The sequence below is a fragment of the Acinonyx jubatus genome, chromosome B4, assembly GCF_027475565.1.
Source record: "Acinonyx jubatus isolate Ajub_Pintada_27869175 chromosome B4, VMU_Ajub_asm_v1.0, whole genome shotgun sequence".
Classification (NCBI taxonomy): Eukaryota; Metazoa; Chordata; class Mammalia; order Carnivora; family Felidae; genus Acinonyx; species Acinonyx jubatus.
In genome coordinates, this window is record NC_069387.1 from 107,009,120 (window position 1) to 107,030,384 (window position 21,265).

Sequence of the window (21,265 nt, forward strand, 5' to 3'; positions counted from 1 at the left end):
CTACTTGGAAATTATACATTATTATTACAATTTTCTGAACATGTAGTAACCTGAGAAGGCATAGAAATGATACATATAAAACACTGTCATAAAGTATGTCAAAAATATTTCATTGAAGAATGTTTATCATGAAGAATAACTATTAGGATAATGATATCAAATGAATTTACCAAGGAAGAATAAAATGGAAAGCTGAAGCCTGGAAAACATACATAGATAATGAATGAAGGGGAAAAGATTTTCTGACCAGAGAGAACACCAGGAAAAAAGTGTCATATGGTACTCATTCACTCACCAATCATTCAGTTCACCCGTCATCTATTTCTGCATTAATTTTTTCATTTATGGATTCATTCACTAAGTTACTGAGTCCTACTTTGCAAAACCTGCTGTGATCTACTGTGTTCTATGATAGGAGGAGAGAATAAAAAGTAATCCCAACAAAAATACAAAAAAATAAATATCTTTTTGGCATACCAAATAATTTTAGTTATGGTAGAAGCAAACTAGAGAAAGTACACATAGTGAGTACACATAGTGAACAAAATAATAATTAGAATTAAGACTGTCTCATCGTTTGACATATTTGAGGAATGACTATAAAGTTGTAAGAACTCAACTATAAGTCACAGGACAGTTAAACGCATTATATTGGTGTCAAATCTTGTATAATTATACATAACAATTTTTAGTTGATTTTTAACATTTATTCATCTTTGAGAGACAGAGAGACAGAGCATGAGCAGGGAGGGGAGAAGGAGACACAGAATCTGAAGCAGGCTCCAGGCTCTGAGCTGTCAGCACAGAGCCCGACACGGGGCTCAAACTCACAAGCTGCGAGATCATGACCTGAGCCAACGTCAGACACTCGACTGACTGAGCCACCCAGGTGCCCCTATACATAATAATTTCTAAGTAGCTCCTCAAATTAAAGAAAATACAAAAATAGTACTAAAATAATACGTTTTAATTGATTTAGAGATGTATCACTCACATATAAAATATTTTACAGAATTGACCTTATTCCTTTTTGGTATGTGTGTCAATATAAAGGCATGAGAGAAGTAAGTGAGTATCACAGAACCACATTTCAAAATTTAGGCTCTTAGGTATTATTTCTGTGTTTATTTATTTTCCTCAATATTTACTCCACATATATCCACAAACATCTCTTCCCTTTACTTTACTTCCCTTTAACATGAAAATAACATGATGAGGCACTAGGTTACCTAGACTTCCAGTAGAAACACCATTATGTTAGCATAACTTTGCCCACAAACTTTGGTAATACTTTAGATTTATCTGATGTCATAAGTCAATATCAGCTTTAGGCTATTATTCTGGCTTATGAATGCTTAAAGTTTACTAATAATGACACCTGAATTTCAAGAGAGAAAATACTGACCTTTATAAAAAACATACTTTCAAATCACATGGTTTTAATGTGTTTCTCAAAGAGAAACAGTGAATAAAACTGGATTCTGTATTTTTATTTCTTGGTTTCAATGTATCCAACTGAAGGTAATTGATTCATGTATAACCTAACAACTATTGTTTTGGGCAGATAACAACATAACATGTTAGTATGCTGAATTCTGTTTGTTGCCATTATAAAAACAAATCTAGTGATTTTCTAAAACATATGACATAAACTGCCTCCTAATTACCAATAACATTTGTAAACCAACATTAATCTGGTAGAGGAGGTACTCATAGACATAAAACAGGACAACATGTGCCAAATTAAATTAAATAAATGTGAAAATTGAGAAACTATTTTGATAAACAGGATGCAGTCTAATTTTGTTTTTAGAGAGTAACTTACTCTCTGCTTCAAAGTTGGCTCTGCCTGATATTATCTTTTTGATTCTTCTTGTTGGCATACATTAATCCTTCAAAGAAAATGTGACAAAATATAAATTATCTCATCTTGTTTGGCAACTTGCCCTTGCAAAAAAGCGAGTAACGTTAAAATAAAAATCAGTTATAGAAGGGCAAATATACCAGCATGCCAGATCTATCCAGCTTTAACAATTCCTCTACTTCCTGAAAAATGAAAGAGGTAAACTCATCTAGAAGTTATGAATAGCTTACAAATCAATTTATATGTCATTGTACTATGTAAAGTTTGAAAAAAAAAAAGAAAAAGAAAAGAAAGAAAAATGGATTTAATCTACTTGAATGCTATGTGCAATGGATGTCCTATTCCTCTGATAAGTGGTAGCTGTCAACTGATGACAGATATATGCCTTGTAATAGTGACATACCAATTACCATGAAAAAGATAATGTCTGGTATATTTGAAAGTTAAGTCCAGAATATGATGAGGCCCTCGGTTACCTAGACTTCCAGTAGAAACACCATTATGTTAGCATTGGGAATGTGGACAAATCTCTTGTCCATTAAATGTGCAGATAATGCGTCTCATTTCTTAGCAGTATATAGTATATTCTGAGCTGTTTTCATTGTTATGGTGATAGAATTATATTGTGCAAGACCTAAGATGCATTTGCACTAATCATTTCATGGTTTTTCACCATTTGTGACAAACAGCATTTGCAGCAGAATTGTTAGGAAATAATAGCACTATCATTGGCTCCAAGATGTAAACAAAATCAACTCATTTGCTCTCTTTTTGGTCAACCAACCTCCTCTGGAGGATTAAACAATTTACAAAAGTAAACAAACTAGTAATTATAATTTTCACAATAATCCTTGCTCAGAAAGAAAAGTTTGAAACAAATCTAATAAATTACAATGAAGCACCCAGAGCCCATCCTTAAATGGCTTATATAAGAGTATTAAAAGTGAAAATTCAGGACTATAATGCCAGTAGTTTAAAATATTCACACTGGAGGAAAAAAACAAGGATTCTTATTAAAATCTAATGTCCCCTCACTCTAAACCCTAACCCTTTTGTTCCTTTTCCATGACTAAAAATTCTGATAATGTTCTGAATTGTAACTTGCCAGGCAATTATTATCATCAAAATTTGAAGAGGTAGATTATACTGTCAGAAATGTACAGCATATCCCATTAGTCTCAATTAATAATTGTGTCCTGATAAGCATTTTTAAAAGCCCCAAATGCTAAATTATGGGGTTATCTGAGGGACAAAACTCATCTCTTGGAAAGCCATTCATTTATAAAAATGTTTTTAATGAAATGATACAAAATAACATGAAAAATCAGCTGAAGCATGAAATAAGAGAAACAAAAGTACCAGAAATTAAAAAAAAGTCGTGAAGGTGAACCTCAGTAACTGTACAACTTAATGGAGCTCTAATCCTATGGATTTACAAAAGTATGAATAGCATGAACATTCTGATGATTTTGCAAACACTACATCAAATTCTGGAATATGCTTGTTTCAGTAATGTCTTTACTTCCTGGCTTACTATTAGGGAGCTTGATATAAATTCTTGCTATTTAGATTATAACATTTTATATTCTTTTCTCTCACAACATTTTTTTCTCCTTCCATTCTTTCTTAAGTTTATCGAAACCAGTGGTTCTCAACCAGGAGTGATTTGGCTTCCAGAGGAAAATTTGGAAATGTCCATAAACAGTTTTGGTAGTCACAAGTGGGCAGATTATGTACCATTGACATCTGGTAGAAAAGGGCAGGGATGCCGGTAAACTATTAACAATACACAGAGAAACTCCCCACAACAAAAATTATCTGGCCCCAAATGTCAGTAGGGCTGCTCTGAGGAATCTTGGCCTAAACCATAATGGTAAAACAAACTCTGTAACCAGTTCATTTTTCATCCATTTTCTCAAGGAAAAAATGCTCTCAATATTTCATACTTCTTGTTCTGGTTATCTACTACTGTGTAGCAGTTTAAAATCATGACCTAAAATAATGGCATCACTTATTTTGTTCATGAATCCAACTTTGAATGCGCTCAGCTAGTTGGTCTCACCTGACTTAATATTTTCTCTAAATTTGACTTAAAGTTAAATATTTCCTTTTTTAACTCTCTTGCTTTGTCTCTCTACATGGTATACTTAAGATAGCTAGATAGCAACAACATGGATAAATATGGAGGTTATATATACACTGCTAAGATAAATGAGTCGGTCAGGGAAAGACATATGCCATATGATTTCACTCGTGTGAAATTTAAGAAATAAAACAAAGAAAAAAAAGAGACAAACGAAAACACAGATTCTTCACTATAGAAACCACCTGATAGTTACCACAGGGAAGGTGGGTAGGGAGAAGGGTGAATTACATGATTGAGATTAACAGTACACTTATCATGACGAACACTGAGTAATGTATAGAATTGTTGAACCACTATATTGTACACCTGAAACTAATATAACACTGTATGTTAACTATACTGAAATTAAAAATCAAAGATAGCTAGATTTCTTGCTTGCTGAAGTCTCCCAAAGCAAATGTCCCTAGAGAGATTTACAAAAGCCACATGACCTTTTTAAATCTAGCCTTAGACAGAGCAATGCAATATCACTTCTTCTGAAGTTTATTCATTGAGGCAGTCACAAAGGCCACCAAGGTCCAAGGAAAGTGAACACAGACTTGACCTGATAGAAGTGTCAAAGAAATCTGTGACATGTTTTAAACTACAGAGTGCTTTATATGTTATATTTCCTTTGAAGTACTACTCTAATTAGGTCCTATTAATATCAACATTTATATTTTCTAAGATTTAGTTTTTTCCTGTCATGATCTAGCTCCCCACTCTCTTTTGTCTCATTTCAAAGTATGACTCAATCATCTGTCCAAAAAGAATTCATGATGACTTTTCTGTATCAGGAGCAAAAGGAAAAACAAAAGGAATAAAAGACATGGCTCATGACCTTAAAGCACTCATTAGTTAGTGAAGGAAATTCTAAACTATGAAACACAATTCTGTGTTTGCTTAGTCACCAATACAAAATAAATGAATCATTTATAAAGAAATTCAATTTGACAATTAAAATGAATCCCCTCAGTCACATCAAGGACACAGATGGTTGGGAGTTGGAAAATAAAGCCAGAATATTTAAAGACTTCTTTGGAGAAAGTTGTATATGCTTTGTCCACCCCCATAATCCCTCCTACATTCACACTTCAAAAAGTAGAGGGTAAAACTAATACAAAGTCAGGAAAAGAAATTTTAACAGGCCAATAAAGGGATCGGGTATATTTCACTGAAGCGGGAGTGACGTTGACATGGTTCTTGATTCATGCTTGAAAAAGCTAAAATGGAATAGTGCAAAGTTGCAGGGGCACAATCACACCACTTGCCCTAAAAATAGGTTAAAGAATGCGAGAACCTAAAGTACCAGGGATGCGTCTAGCAATAGGAGCACTGGCCTGTCATTTAAAATGGCATCTTGTCCAAAACGATGACCTTCCAAGCCTTAGCCAAGGCTGCTGGTATGCGCTACATTGGTGTGTGAGGGTTACCTTGACAAAGCATAATGGAGGGAGACCTTGCTCATACCCAGGAAGGGAGCTAGCAACAAAAGAGCCACAGGAATGATCCATAAGAACAAAAAAAAATTTGACAGAATCAATGCATCTGTCCCAGAAGGCATGAATTCATTTTTAAAATGCTCTTATCTGCTTTCTTCTCCTCCCTCTTTTTTGATCATGGAGACTTAAGAGTCCTTAGCTAAATAGCTGAGTTGGTTGAGGAAATGCTAGCCAGGAAAGAATGAAGAATCATTGCTCTGTTTTATATTACAGGGTCCCTAAGGAGAAAGGGAAAATATCTGACTTTAAATTAGGGTCAGCATTTGATTATTATGTGGGGTTAGTCAATTCAATTTTACCTAATTGGAACTGTGTTTTTGTCTTAAAGTGACCACAAGCTATTTGATAACATAAGACTGATCAAAATTTTAATAGTAAAAATAAAAGCAAAACAAACAGAAACCATGGGGCCTGCCAGAGGATTCTAAATATATTCTCTCAATTGTGCAAGTCCATTCTACTGAAAACATAGAGCATGCCATGCTTTATTGGCATCTTCCATTGTGTATTTTAAAAGAGTAGATATAAAGATGTTATGACGTTTAGTGTGGGTAGAATCATTAGCATAGATATTATTAATCTAATATAATTCAGTGAAAGAAAGAACCATGGATAATATTTACTTCCATGGTCTTTCTAAACCACCCCATATATTAACTGTGTACATCTTAAATTAAACAAATATCAACATAAATAACAAGGACAGTAAATAGAAGAATCTTATGGATGGGTGAGCACGTTAGCACATTGCAGTCATTGTTTAGTAATAGTTCTCTTCTCCCACCAGCTATCTCAAGAGCTAGAGAAAGAAGGACAACAGTGGGAGGGAGGGTGATGTGAACTGTGCATACCAGGAAACAAGCAGGGTGTAAACTGAAAGAGAGGGAACACTAGCACTGCTGTAGATCATATAAGATTCTATGCAAGCAGCTTCTCCGAAGATCCTAAAAGACACTGAAGAACAGAGCCAGTGTCCTTAGAACAGTTAAACATCTGACACTGAGGTCAAGTCTTTAGATGACAACAAAAGACTGAATACTTGTAATTCTGCTATTGGATCTTTTCTTGTAATTAACTTACTTCCTGAAAATTAAACACACGTGCACACATGCACACACACATTCACATTGTAAAAAATATGTATCTAAATGCTTCATTTTCCCATCTTTGACAAATACTGTGCAAAGTCTAGATCTTGGTCACACACAAAAAAATGGATTCAGTTAACATACTATTATTAAGACCACCTCAGAGAATGATCTGCAAGTCCCAAAGTATCATATACCACCAAGTCAATATGTTTAGGGGATTAATCGAGAATCAATCTCAAAACAATGTATTTTTTAAAAAGTGGATATATTATCAAATGTTATTGAAGAAAATCTAAGTCTCAAACCATGACATAGGGATTCTGTTTCCTATTCCTGTCTCAGTTTGCTTTATTCTGTTCCCTTAGCATAGCAAATAAGGACAAAAGCAGTAACCTAACTTGGATTACTCACACAGCCCTATATCAATCTGTCTGACTAATCATATAAGGGACTCAGATTTTATAGACCTGAGTTATATGTCTGTCACTCCTTCTGGTATTGGGGGTTATGAAGGGATGGGAGCTGGGTCCCCACTAATTGATATACATGTAATGAATTATTTTAGTGAGAGAAAAACGGCATGCATATGAAAAACATAGGTCCACCATATTCCTGTATATGCTAAACTCAGGGGTCCTCCTGCTTATTATTCCTCCTTCTTGAGGAGAATATGAAGACCATAGGTACTACACTGAGGTTGAAGTAATGATGTACACTGATACCCCAACATAGTGTTCATTCAGTAATTTATATAACAATTGGCCAAGAGAGTTGATTCTTACTACTCTTTGAATTTTGTGAATACAAAAATATTAATGTTGCCAGGTTCATCACTGCTCCTTTTATATTCATAATTACACATTTATCAAATTATTATTTTAATTTTTTAATTCTTGGAATTTGATAAAAATAAAATGTAACAACTACAGTAAAGTTCACTGGTAAATATGCAAGAAGCATGTCATTAAATTTCTTACCTCTGAAAATATTTCTGAAATTGCATGTTTGCAAGTTGAGTATGTGTATGTCTTAACTTACTTAGGGAACAATTAAAAGAGGAAAGCAAAAGAGAGTCAAGGCAGTTTCTTTGCGTTTTTAGAAAAATAAGGCTTCTGTATAAGCACATGTAAGTTTTTCCTTTATCTGGATATGTTCTATAGAATACCCACGAATTGTAAACTGTGCTTTTTAAGATGCTGAAAAATCCAAACCTGAATGAAAATGCATTTTCATAGATTTTTACTACACATAATTTTTTAACAATAGGAAATACTTTCATTGTCATTAATAATGATTCAAATTTTAATGGGAAATTAGCTCCCAAACAATTAATCATTCTTTGTAAATCTTTATTTTGTGATATGTAAAGTGCAAGATGCAAGATGCAACAATCTTTAATGACCTCTTTGACACTATTGCTCCTACCCAAATTGTGAAGTTTCATGTAGCTAAATATTGACAGAATTATAGCATCCTAATAAGTTTCTTTAAAATGAATCTTTATTCATTAATAAGCATTTCAAAAACTGGCTAGTTTAATGCTTTAAATTCATTACTATCACTTCCAGAACTATCTTATGGATCATCCACTTTCTCTGATCTAAAACTTTATAAGAAATGTTTAAGCATTAGTTGTACACATACACTGATTATAATACATATAATATGTCTTACATCTATGATAATCAATGTATTTATATGTATATAAAACAATGCAAGATATTACAATGCAATAAACATATGTATATATGGCATATATGTGTGTGTGTGTGTGTGTGTGTATCCATAATGGCTCAAATTTCCCCACCATATATGTAATATCAACAGTCACAAATTAATTTGTTTATGTGACTTCAGAAAGAAAATAAGTTGTGCTAATTTTGGGAAATAGAGTTTGCTTCGGTGAAATGTCATCTTAACAATATTAACATAAGTTATTTGTCAAATTATTAAAAGTTTAAAAATCAACACTGACTTTTAAAAGATCTTGATAGCATTATTGTGTTAATGAAGACAAGTGACTTAAAATTCAAGTTTTATGGGGCACCTGAGTGGCTCAGTGAGTTGAGCATCTGACTTTGGCTGGGGCATTATCTCACAGCTGGTGAGTTTGAGCCCCATATCAGGCTCGCTGCTGTCAGCTCAAAGCCCTCTTTGGCTTTTCTGCCCCTGTCTCTGCTGCTTCGACACTTGTATTCTCTCTCTCAAAAATAAATAAATCTAAAAAAAAATGAAAATAACTCAAGTTTTCTGGATGTTGTGACCATTATCTCCTACTCTATAGTATTATATACTATAAAAGATGAGATTGAGGGTATGCAAGATTTTCTTTTTTTCCTCCCATTTTCTAAGAAATGAGAAGCTATCTGAAAATTGATAATTACTTAATTGGTTTTCCATTGGTTGTTTACTAGTTCTCAGGGAACTTAAATTGGGTATAAGTAGTAATGATTTTGAGTTAGACTAGATCAGACAAAAGACTTCACAAGAAATTGGATAGACACAGAGACTAAAATCCTCAACACTCCATTCTTATTCTGTGTACTCACTTGCAAACAGCTGTGTTTAAAATACTTTAGAAAATAGTATGGCTTTCTTTTTAACTAATTAATTATTTTTTTGAGAGACAGAGAGAGAGCAGGATAAGGGCAGAGAAAGGGACAGAGAGAATCCCAAGCAGGCTCTGCACTGTCAGCACAGAGCCTGATGTGGGGCTAGAACTCACAAATCACAAGATCATGACCCAAGCTAAATCAAGAGTTGAACGCTTAACTGACTGAGCCACCCAGGTACCCCTGACTTTCTAATATAATGACGAAGAACTCTGGAATCTCAAAACAAGCTATCTACCAAAGTTAAAACAGATGCTAAGTTGCATCATGGTTGTATTTTTTCCTACATGTTTAGGAATTAACCATTTGTTTTATTTCTATGAAGAAATATGATAGAAAACATCTGAATAGTTGAGAAAACACAATCACACTCCAAAACTTTCACAGAAGAATGTTAATGACTAAAGATTACAGATCTTTCTCTAATCAACACTAGAGAATATACTCCTATAGATGTTCATCTCAAAATTTCATGACAAAAACATAATTTATCACTGGACAATATCCAGTTTAAAGCACCTGAATTTTGAGTGAGATCATCTCATGATAAACTATACCTTCCTCTCACAATTTTAAACTAAATGTACCAAATTAGATCATAAGGAAGTAATATGAACACACATTTTCTTCATTTTCCATAGCAAAACTTTCACTAACTTAAGACATGACACCATAAAGGATCTCAATATCCAGACAGCAGATGAGATAGAAATCCAAAACTATAAGTTACTCATCTAAAAAAATGTCTGTGTAAATTTATAGTTGACAATATGATAGTTCATAATATATTTTATATGTCTGAATTGCTTCTGGATTCACCGGCCTGAAAAAAAATGCGTCAGTCTACATTAAACAAAAATACTTCATTTCTTTTGTTAGACAAAGGGAACTATGGAATTATATCTTTTCTTTTTTTGGCTATAAATTCTAGCAAAACAATCATTTTTAGAGCTTAGCTTAGTAAATCATTGGTGTGTGTGTGTGCATATGCAATATATAAATAAGAAGTAAATATATACATATTATATATATATACATATATATATGTATATATATATATACACACATATTTTTCTTAGAAAGGAAATTAAGATTGCCTGTAATTCTATCTCCTGGAGTTTGTCATTGTTTCCCCATATCTTATTACAAAAAACAAACCAAAACCAACTGTGTGTGTGTGCACACTCTCCCTTCCAATAGCTTTCTAAATTGCATTGATATGTATGATATCTAACAATCAATCTAATTTTATTATAATTAAATGAAACATAATGGATAAGTAAGTACCATCTTGAATTGGTAGCTCTAGCTAATTACTGGTGATTTTAAATTAACTTGAAAATGTAAAAGTACGGTTAAAAGGTATAAAATTCTAAATAATTCTGACAAAAGTAATCCTGAGTCAAAATATTTTAATATTCATAAAAGATTGCCAAGGTCACAAAGTATATTTTTTATTTGGAGTAAAATGCTGTGGCCTACCTGTAAAAACTATAATATAAGTTATATTTTAACCTACTCTTAATTAAAATTATTGAAAGGTTCCATTGCAATTACATCTCCAAATTTATATTTCTTTATTTTTATGTCTCTCAAATGCTTGAACCCTGTTTTCATCTTTGATGGCATTAAATTCAAGTTCTTCCACTTTAGCAGCCTAAGTGCCTAAAACAAATGAAGTCTCAACACATAAAATTTGACTCACAGTTTCAAAATAGTATGTAGAACTTACCCATCCAAGAAGGATGCAACAGCAGCTGAGAAGCTGTCAAGGAGAAAAATGCCAGAAGGATTAATAAATCATATTGCTATAACATGACGATGAGAATTATAAACAGCTATGTAAAAATTAGGTTGCTAGCAGTCAGATGGCTTGGCTTCTTTTAGCCTTGCTAGTAGAGTGGTATACATTTATCTTCTGCTATGCACTGGTAAGTAGTTGGCAAGCTTGGGATATATAAACATTACTTAAAGACATTATGATTGGCTTGCATCCAGAAATGTCCTCTGACATTACCATTAGCTATCAAAGATCTCAAATATTACTGGAGATGTTTGAAGAGGCAAAGGAAAGCCAGAAGTCAAAGAAAGACAAAAATAGTAAGAAAAATAGAGTGGATAACTAGGAATAAAATAGGTACATTTACTGATATAAGGTAAACAAATTTATAAATGATATATTCAAAACAAATGTATTTAAATGATATATTTAAGACGAATTAATGACACCCGAAGGTGTATACTGTTGGTAAGAAAGAGTGATTTAGTACATTAAAACAGAAGAGAAAGAAATATATAAAACCAAGGCTTACTGAGTACTCTTTTTATTTTTTATTGTTTTAATGTTTCTTACAAATAGAAACTAATCTTCCTGATGTGTTTTCCCTGTTATACATGAAAGAAGGTATGGAGTTATTCTACTGTCATTATCTGTGACCCTATTAAAAAAGCCAACGAACAAAAACTGACACAACCACCAGGAACAAAAAAAGAAAGAAAGAAAATAAAACTAAGAAAAAATAAAGTTAAAAAAAAAACCCACTTAATTGTCAATCCACTCACAATTAACTAAAGCTTAAGACAAAGTCAAACAGTAACTTAGCTATGATGTATCACATTTGGTTTGCTGATTTAACAATGCTCACACAATTAAGGTAGTTTATTGATAAATACATTTCATCAAAACAAGAGTTAACCATATTAATAAAATATTTCCAAAAAAAGTGTATGAGAAATGAGATGTTTTTACAAGTGTCATAAATGAGGGAGTTTTGGATTTTAGTCCATTAATATGATTCTACCTTGCATTCCTAAATTGATAATTCTTTTACATGAACACATATTTTAAATATAGTCAAGAAGCAAGGAAATTAAGATTGCATATAATTCTACCTCCTGGAATTAGTCATTATTAATATGTGGTTCTACATGCTTCTGGTCTTTTCCCCGTGTTTTATTACCAAAACCAAAACCAAAACAAACCAAATTCTCTTTCCACACTAAATTTTCAGTTATGGTAAAATAAATGTAATATTTTAATTTTTAAACCAAGCCAAACCAAAACAAAACCTCTCTTGCCAAATATAACACATAAGGATATAAGGAATGAATGTTCAGTATAATCTCACTCAATAAATTAGCTGCATGTTATACCAGATTTTTATGCACGTTCCAATGTGTTTTAACATTGTTATCTAATAAACAAATATATTTGTACAGATGGCTGTAGTTATAAAGCACACTATATTCAAACTCACTTTTTTTGTCTTAACACTATATCTTAGATACTTCAATATCCATTCAAACACATCAAATTATGTACTGTTTACATATTGTAATAAAAGGACAAGGATGATTAAATGTAATTTTTGGCAATAGAACAATTGGTAATAGAATAATGCACTTTAGCAAGAATTTTCAATTATTAGTTTTTATAGTTAAAACAAGACTAAATTGGTTTTGCAAGAAAACAAGGAGAAAGACCTTAAGGAAAATTTATGTCAGGAGCAATTTGCAATGATAGATGTTATCATTAAGAAAATAAAATTGTGTAAGTAAGGAAGCCAAGCACTTACTCAGCAGAAGGCAGGTCTATCAGGTTTGATCCTGAATAGAATACAGCTGAAAGTGAATATTAGGAGATTAATTCTAAAGTAGATTTTCCTAAGTTGATGTTAAGAAGTACAAGAAGTCATTTGCCAAAATCAAGAGTCACAGCATTTGAAACATAGGAGCTATTCCAGTGTTTCCGTTGTTGAATTTTCATCTCAACCGATTTATTTTTGTCAATTTTATTAACCAAAATTTGTATTAAAGTTACCATGTTAGAAGGATTCAAGAGGATAACATACACTTGAAAAATAAAAGTTTAACCTCATATGAAAAGCCCTGAAAAGATGCTACACATCACTTCAGCTATCCAGTATCCATGAAAGAATTCCCCAAAATTACAGTGGAGTTTCTCTATTAGTTTTTCCTCAGGTGTTGCCTTTGGTTTTCTTTGTAATTTAAAATATTCGGGCTATACAGACTTCAACAGCTGGCATGCTATTGTTGTTCCTAATAGCACCTTTAGAAATGACATGCTTTTGCTGTTCAACCAGAATTTGTAAAAATAAATTACCTCTCAATTTTTTGAGATTAATCATGATATAGTTTCTTTGTTAAATCTTAGGTGATTGAAAAATAAATCACATGTGCCATAAATATCCTTTGAACCACAAGGATTGCAAATTGACATTACAGTGTGGATTTTTCATCTTGACAGATTATCGTAGGGGCCAACTTGCCCCAGATTTTCTTTAGAGAAGAACAAGATAAATCTGATCAAACACAAAGAATAAAACAAGTACTTGTTTATTATTGCAAGGAAACCCACTGTGAATCAGTTGCTTATGAGATATATTCCAATTCTACTGGATGGGTTGAAAATTTCAACCATAAAAATTAGTAAGAATTTTGCTCTTTTCAAAGGTCAGAATGAAGGGACTTGACTTAATGAAACAATTGTAACTAATCTGTTCTAAGAGTAGGATAACAAATAAACCAAGAAGAAAATTATACGTAACCTTTTCCAGGGCACAGATTGAAAAAAACATATTTTTCAATGTTAATTTGATTAATCATGAATGCTTCTGCTAGTAAAAATCTCAATGCTATATAATCTATGCTTGGTTTGTCAGGATAGTAGCAAGAGAAAACAAATCACTCTATTCTCAAATGTTTAGCCCAAGAAATAGTATCACTGTTCAAATACGTGATATGCTGCCACAACAAAGGTAAGATGGGCAATTTCAATCTCTGTAAAAGTACAGAAAAAGTCAGAGAAAAAGTCCCGTTGAGTTTGCAGAATATCTATATCCCAATAAAGGTAAACTTCAGCAAAATACTATTTTGCTTTTGGAGTAGGAATTAGGTTTCTGCATTTGCTATGGTCAGAAAATGTCTTAGGGACGGGGAATTAAAATAGCATATCAAAGGAAACATAGAAAAGGTGAAACAGATGGTAAGTTAGGAATTATGGTTATGATCCTCCTCTCCCTTTTTAAAAGTACTTTTATTGTACCAGATAATATTTAATAAGCTATTATTGTATAGTATTATGCTTATGCTTCAGTTATGTTCCTCTCCTCCACAGCAGTCCCACAAAGTTGTTTTTATCCATTTCACTTTAGATATGGGAAAACTGAGGAAAAGAGAAATATAGTAATTTACTTTCAGTCCAGTAACTAGTGAGTATTAGAGTCAGAAGTGAATTGATATTATCTGACTCTAGTGAGGCTGTTCTTTTGATTTCTGGATAGGTAATCATGATAACTATGTGCATAGAACTTTTCAAGTTCCTAAGAAATTTTCATACCTGTGATCTCATTTTCCCTTTATAACCTTATATTCTATCTGTTGGATGGCTGCTATTCTGTATAATAGAGACACTAAAAATGTGTCTGGCTTTGAGTAGTAATTTTAGGAGTAGTCCAGGGTTCATGGTAAGATCATCTGAAGCTCCTGTTGCAATTGTATCACCTAATCAGGCTTCTCCTACTGCCCTGTGGAATTTTTTTCCCCCAAGAACACACTCAAATTTCCTGCATGGAAATGTGTATCTCAGAGTCTGTTTTCGGGTACCTAGCCTAAAACAAGAGTTACAATATTGAACCAATCTTTTGAGTCTTTAGCTAAATCTTTCCAATTTCTAATATTCTCTATTTTCTTTTTCTCAGTACTTTTTTTCATTTATTTATGCAACCCATGAAGCATATTTATTTTGTATATTCAGTTTTGATATTCTGTCACATTTCTGGAGCCTCTAGCTTATGTGGCACCTTATTTCTTTGGAAGTTTTGTGATTTTTTATTATAAATGTGCATTTCTTAAATTTTTACTTGTGGGAATTATTTGCTGCTTGGACTAAAGACAGTGTTTTGTTTTGTTTTTCAGAGAAGATTTGCACTTATTTCTGCCTGGCGATTGGGGGCTATTCCAGTGTAGGACCATTTTAAAGTATAGTGTTGCATTAAAGTCTTTCACATCACATAATTAGGTAAATTCAGGCTATAATACAATATAAGGGTTGGTTTTTTAGCTAGAAGGATTTTCTGTCCCTCTTATTCATCACTAGGATTTAAGATAGGAATGTCTTCTTGTAAAACCCTCAGCGAATGTACATTTATATATTTTTTGCACTTACATCAAGGAACTGGCCAATTTGGTGGACCCAGCTTCATGATGAGATTATAATCTTTTAGCCTTCCTAATTTAAGAAAGTACTTGACTGGGGCGCCTGGGTGGCGCAGTCGGTTGAGCGTCTGACTTCAGCTCAGGTCACCATCTCGCGGTCCGTGAGTTCGAGCCCCGCGTCAGGCTCTGGGCTGATGGCTCAGAGCCTGAAGCCTGTTTCCAATTCTGTGTCTCCCTCTCTCTCTGCCCCTCCCCCGTTCATGCTCTGTCTCTCTCTGTCCCAAACATAAATAAACGTTGAAATAAATTTTTTTAAAAAAAATAAATAAAAAAAAGAAAGTACTTGACTTATCTCTCTATTTTCTATGCTCTGTAAATCTACGAAAACTGAAACCCAAGTTCACTGGGATCTGCAACTGCTTTCAACATGGAAGCTAGTACCAGCTATTACTTATTACTTCCCGTTTTCTCCTTTCATTTGGTTTTGCTTCAGAGTATTCCTTACTTTCTATCCAGCCCCTCAATATACATTTAAATATGTTAATCTATTCAGCATTTATAATTTTCCCCCAAAGAGAGGGGCATAAAACCCATTCTGCCATAAGCAGAAATGTAAATCTTTCCCTCTAATCTTCATCAAGTATTTTAACCTTTAACATGTGGTCCTTTTTTTTCCCCGAGGCCAGCCAGCTGAGATAAGTGAAAACAGAGACCTAAAAGCAGAGATCGTAAATCTTTGGTTTTTATTTTAATAAGAGCTAGGTTACTGATGTAACAGACAAGGCATTGGAAGAATAGAAACATTAAATCACTCTTCACCCTCATTAGAATAATAAGAATAATTACTCCCTTTGGTAGAGAAAAATGTTGAACAATGTGTTGGAGAGAATCCTTTAGACCTTGGTAGGACCTAAGAAGTTTTATGCACTGTCTTTTCTACTCTTAAATCACTAAAAATTAAAGGGGGTATTTACAGAAACTGCTAAACAGTTTGGAGATCCACGAATAGAGGATTTATTTACCCTGATCCTTTCCAGGACAATGGAAAATATCCTTTTAGGATTCCCTAGTAAGCCAGGTAAAACTGGAGCAAAAGGGCTGAGATGTCTCTTTGCTGTTGAAGAGGGAGAAGATTCAAGAAAGAATGTCCCTGGGTAACAGGAGAAAGCACAGGAGAAAGCACAACATGAATTCCTTTTTGCCTCTGATAACAAGACACTTGGCTGAGAGAGAGAAAGCAAGCAGATGTTGAAGGGATCCGTGGTCATGATGAGAGGAAATTATAACAAAGAGCAGCGTAAGGATGTGTGTCAAGAAACCAGGTGGGAATACAAAAACTTCAGCAGATGCCAATGTGGTGGGGACATGGGGCATGATTGTACATTGCAACAGATGTCGGTCTAGGACAAAGGAAGGATGAAATCCAGATGCCTTACCATCTGATATTATTGAATTGTATAAACATTTCAGAAATTAAACCAATCCAGGAAGAACAGAAGGAGGAGGGGGAAAGGCAATTTTGATTTCCCTGAATTAAAACCTAAGCCTGAAAATACATTCAAGCAAATGAATTTACTTAGAATTGATTCAGTTACTTTTTTTTTTTTTTTTTTTTTTTTGCTACCAAGCAGAATGGGAACTCAAAATCTAACTGTGGTTATAAGGAAAAAATAATAATAAAAGTTAAAATAATTACATACTGTCATCACTTGAATTTTAGAGCCTGAGAATATATAACCATAAAACATTCTCTTGATCTCCACAGGAAGAAAGTAATGCTCAATTATGTAAAATATTTGACAACTAAATTAGGACAGAAACATGTTACTAATTGATAACCCTGCAAGTGCAGCCCAAGAGTGGCAAGAATGGAAAATCAAATGGAAGGTGAGAAAGTTGAAATAGTATAAATGAAAGAAACAAAAACATACACACAAAAATTCCTTGAAAAGCTGGTTATGAAAGGATAGCAGGAAACAAAAGACAGTTAAAAGTCATAGCTAAAGTGATACATGAGGTCAGGTCAAGGCTTTCTTGCTTTATTTAAGTTTATAGGCACTAAAACACGTTTGACTGATCACAGAGAATATGTGGTAGAAATGAAGATGCTGAGATGCAGGAGACAGAGAGCTGGAAATACACTGGGGACAAAGAAGCACACATGGAAGAGGTTGGATTTGGATTGGAGTAGCACTTTCTTCATGGTCATGAGAAGGCTGGCGGACAGCAGGTTAACTTTTAGATCTGGTAGCCAATGATTAAGTAGTTACTGTATGATGTATTCTCTCTGGTAGGACGTGAAGCCATGCACTGAGATTAGTAGAGAGGAGAAAGAAGTAATAAAATATTTAAGTAGAGCGGCTAAAATGTCATTTTATCGTGGAAATAAGCAGAGTTAACTTTCTGGGGAAACAGTTTCTTGAATGCATTATGGAAAGCCCACTTGAGCTTGGTGAATGTGAAACTATAATACCTCCAATTTACTGTTTGATGCTTATTTGTTGGAATACAGGCATAGAGAGGGATTCGTCCATAGTTGCAGTCTTGACAGGTGTGTATGAGATTAGAACAAGGGAGTCAAGAATAGTTTTTAAAAGAGTTAGAGTAAATATGACATGACCAAAAAGAAGCTGGATGTGGAGGAAAAATGTGAAAGTAGAAGGCAACTCATCAGCAGTAACACACTGGAACTCACTGAAGTTGCTTGACATGACGGTAGCTGTTAGGATGGTCAGCTGATGAAATTAAGTAATTTGAAACAAGTAACTAGGAGATGTACAACTGTCCAGCCTCAGAAACTGAAGAGGGAAGACAGCAAGCAAACCACAGAGTTTGAATCAAACGATCAAAAGAGGGAGTAGAGACGGGAAGCAAGGAGAGTTCTAATTATAAGGAACCTGTGTCGGATAGATTTTATTTAATTTTCAGGCAAACGGAAGTATCTTTGAACATAGAAAAATATCTCTTTTTTGAAATGGGCTTCTCTGTACAAAACCAATCACAGGAAATAGTCAAATAGAGACTGGATAAGTATTAGTTATATTGTGAAGAGACTTCAAGTTATAAAAGATTAGATTATATCATCTTTGATCTCTTCCTAGTCCAAGATATCTTCTGAATCTTCATTATCCATCCCCTATCCATATTTTTTTCTCTCAAGTTTAACCATTAGAAAAATTGACCTCAACCTCTTCCTTGAATGTCTCTCCCACTGTCTTGTTCTCACTTAAATCTGGCTCCTTCCTGAAGATACTGCTTCTTCTGCAGACTTAATAAGCCTGGGACTCAAAGTAGGATAAGTACCTTTTCTGTATTCATTATCCTATTCCAGATGATTGAGTCTCCTTTCTCTATAAAACACCCCCTTGGGGCGTCTGGGTGCCTCAATTGGTTGAGCATTCGACTTTTGATTTTGGTTCAGGTCAGGATCCCAGAGTTATGGGATTGAACCCCACGTTGGCTCCATGCTAATCATAGAGCCTGTTTAAAATTCTCTCTCTCTCTCTCTCTCTCCCTCCACCCCTCTCTCCCTCTCATGCTCTCTCTCTGTAAAATAAAAAACAAACAAATATGCCTCTGGCTGCTCTCCCTGCCCCCCCTCCCCAGTCATCTCCCTTTGTTTTTTGAATGTTAGCTCTTGGCTCACTGCAACTCTCTCCAACACTACTTTTTCAGCAGTGAATTCAAAGTCCAAAGTCTAAGACCTAGACCTTTCCATTCTTCTTCTCAACCATCTTTTTGATGGTTAACTTCAGAATTCACTTCAGTGATCATACCCATGACTTTGTTACTAATCACTATTACTCTCCCCAAACCTCAATTTCAAGCATGCCATACTACAGTGTTCTATCTTTCCGGCTCAATCCTTCTGAAAGCCCAACTCCAACGATGGCTTGAAACCAGTGAGATCTTACCATTTTTTCCCCTCATCCAACACTCACACTTCTCTTACTATCAAGCTTAAATTTAATTGCTGTTACAAAATCTCTCACTTAAATGCAACATGAACTCCTTTGTTTTCTGTCATATTTGCTTTCTCTCTTAGCTAACCCATAATTATGGCTAAATTCAAATCTCCAAGAGCTGTACATCTAAGCCTGCACTGCTGTACCAGCCTGGAGGGAACTCCCAACCATCTGGACTAGCTATAAACTCAAGAGCACTAACTCATACTGTATTTCTATAGTCCATTCACTCTTTTACTGTTCTATTAGATGTTGTTGTACTAGGTCCTTTTTTGCCTCAAACTTCTCAGTTACCACTGTCAGCTTGTGACCATTCTTCCTATTTCATTAAAGAAAATAAAGCAGTCAGAAGAGAAATTCCACCCACCATCTTCCCCTGACATCTATTTTCCTGCATTTGTATTTGGATACTCTAACTTCTCTTCCACCATCAGGATGGACTGGATTCCAACTAAATACAGGTTTTCCATTGTGTACACTCTCTTATCTCCTTTTTCTTTCTCAAGGATATTGCTGCAGCAATTCCTTTTTTATTCCTTTAATTATCAAATATTCCCCATCAACTGGAACATAACCCATCAGCATCAAAATAACATGAAGTTATGTTGTTCATCTTATAAAGAGAAATAATACTGATACCACTTCTTATAGCTATCACCTCATTCTTCTGTTACTTTAATTATAAAGCAAAACTCCTTGAAATAGCTATTTTTTTATTCTTTGAATGTCTTTCTTCCTATTTTCTCTGAAGCCCACTATCATCAAATATTTATTGCCACAACTCCAACAAAACTGCTCATTTTGTGATCACTATTAATTGCCACACTGCTAAGTCCAATGCTAAATTCAGTCCTTACATTTTTTGCTGTATCAGAACCAGGTGGCATCATAGACTATTCTAACTTAAAATACTTTCTTCACTTGGCCTCTTTTCTTAAAAAACAAACAAACAAAACAACAAAAAGCAAAAACAAAACACAAGCCTGGTTTTCCTTCCACTTTGCTGGATATCTTTCCTCAGTTGGTTTTTTGTTTGTTTGTTTGTTTTGTTTTGCTTTTAAAATTATCTAACACCTAAATATTAAGGAACCCTGAGGTTCAATCTTTGAACCATATGCTTGTATTGATTCCCCTATGTGACTTTACTGAAAAGTCAACTGATACTTATTTTCTTTCTCAACATGAATGTTAATATCTTCAACTCGATCTGTAAAACCATTTATAATCTGATTTCCTGTTCCATCAAGAGCTCATCTACCTCAACACTTCCTATTCCTCCTCCATAATTTTCAAACCTGCCAGCTACACACCCACATTAAAGTCTCTGCCCTTTCTGTTCCCTTTGCCTTGGATGCTCTTCCCACACACATCTGCATTTCCTTCAGATCTTTATTTTTAAAAATCACATTTTCAGGGAGACATTGTGGCCTACCATAACTAGAATTTTTTCCCCTCTCCTGCACTTAATACCTCCCTACCTTGTCACTTTTTTTTTCTTTAGCACTTACCACTGCTTAATATAAGGGATACTTTTCACTGATTCTTTATTTTTTGTTTCCCCACTAGAATAAATGTCTTCATGAAGGCAGGTGTTTATTGTCTGTTTTGTTTACTATGGATCACAGAGATTGTACACTTAGCAGATGCTCAATAAATATTTGTTGAATAAATAAATGAATAATATCACTCATTCTATTTTATAATCAGTGTCAAGTATGAATTTCAATATATAGTAATCAAACTTTTACAAGGAGTGTGTTATATTTTTAAATTCTGTTACTGCTTTTAGAAGTCAGGTTCTATAGCCATAAAATTTCAGGCTTGATTACTAATAGAATTAGTGTTAAGAATATGATACCTACCTTTGTGGATCTCAATTGTAAAAAAAAATAATAATAAGATGAAACTTATTCATTAGGACTTTCAAGC

At 33.9% G+C, this 21,265-nt stretch overlaps 1 protein-coding gene across 3 annotated transcripts in view; it reads right to left on the minus strand.

The window, feature by feature from the left end:
- The window catches only part of MGAT4C (MGAT4 family member C), a 720,391-nt gene that overhangs the window by 619,417 nt on the left and 79,709 nt on the right, over positions 1-21,265 (minus strand). Inside the window, exons 2-3 of one of the 3 annotated variants that reach the window (XM_053226553.1) lie at positions 12,770-12,815; positions 10,927-10,959 (exon numbers count right to left, since the gene is read on the minus strand). The exons of 1 other annotated variant lie outside the window; for it this stretch is intronic. The gene's annotated coding sequence lies outside the window, so the exon portion shown is untranslated. The remainder of the gene's footprint in view (positions 1-10,926; positions 10,960-12,769; positions 12,816-21,265) is intronic. One more of the 3 variants, XM_053226552.1, reaches the window with a different exon arrangement.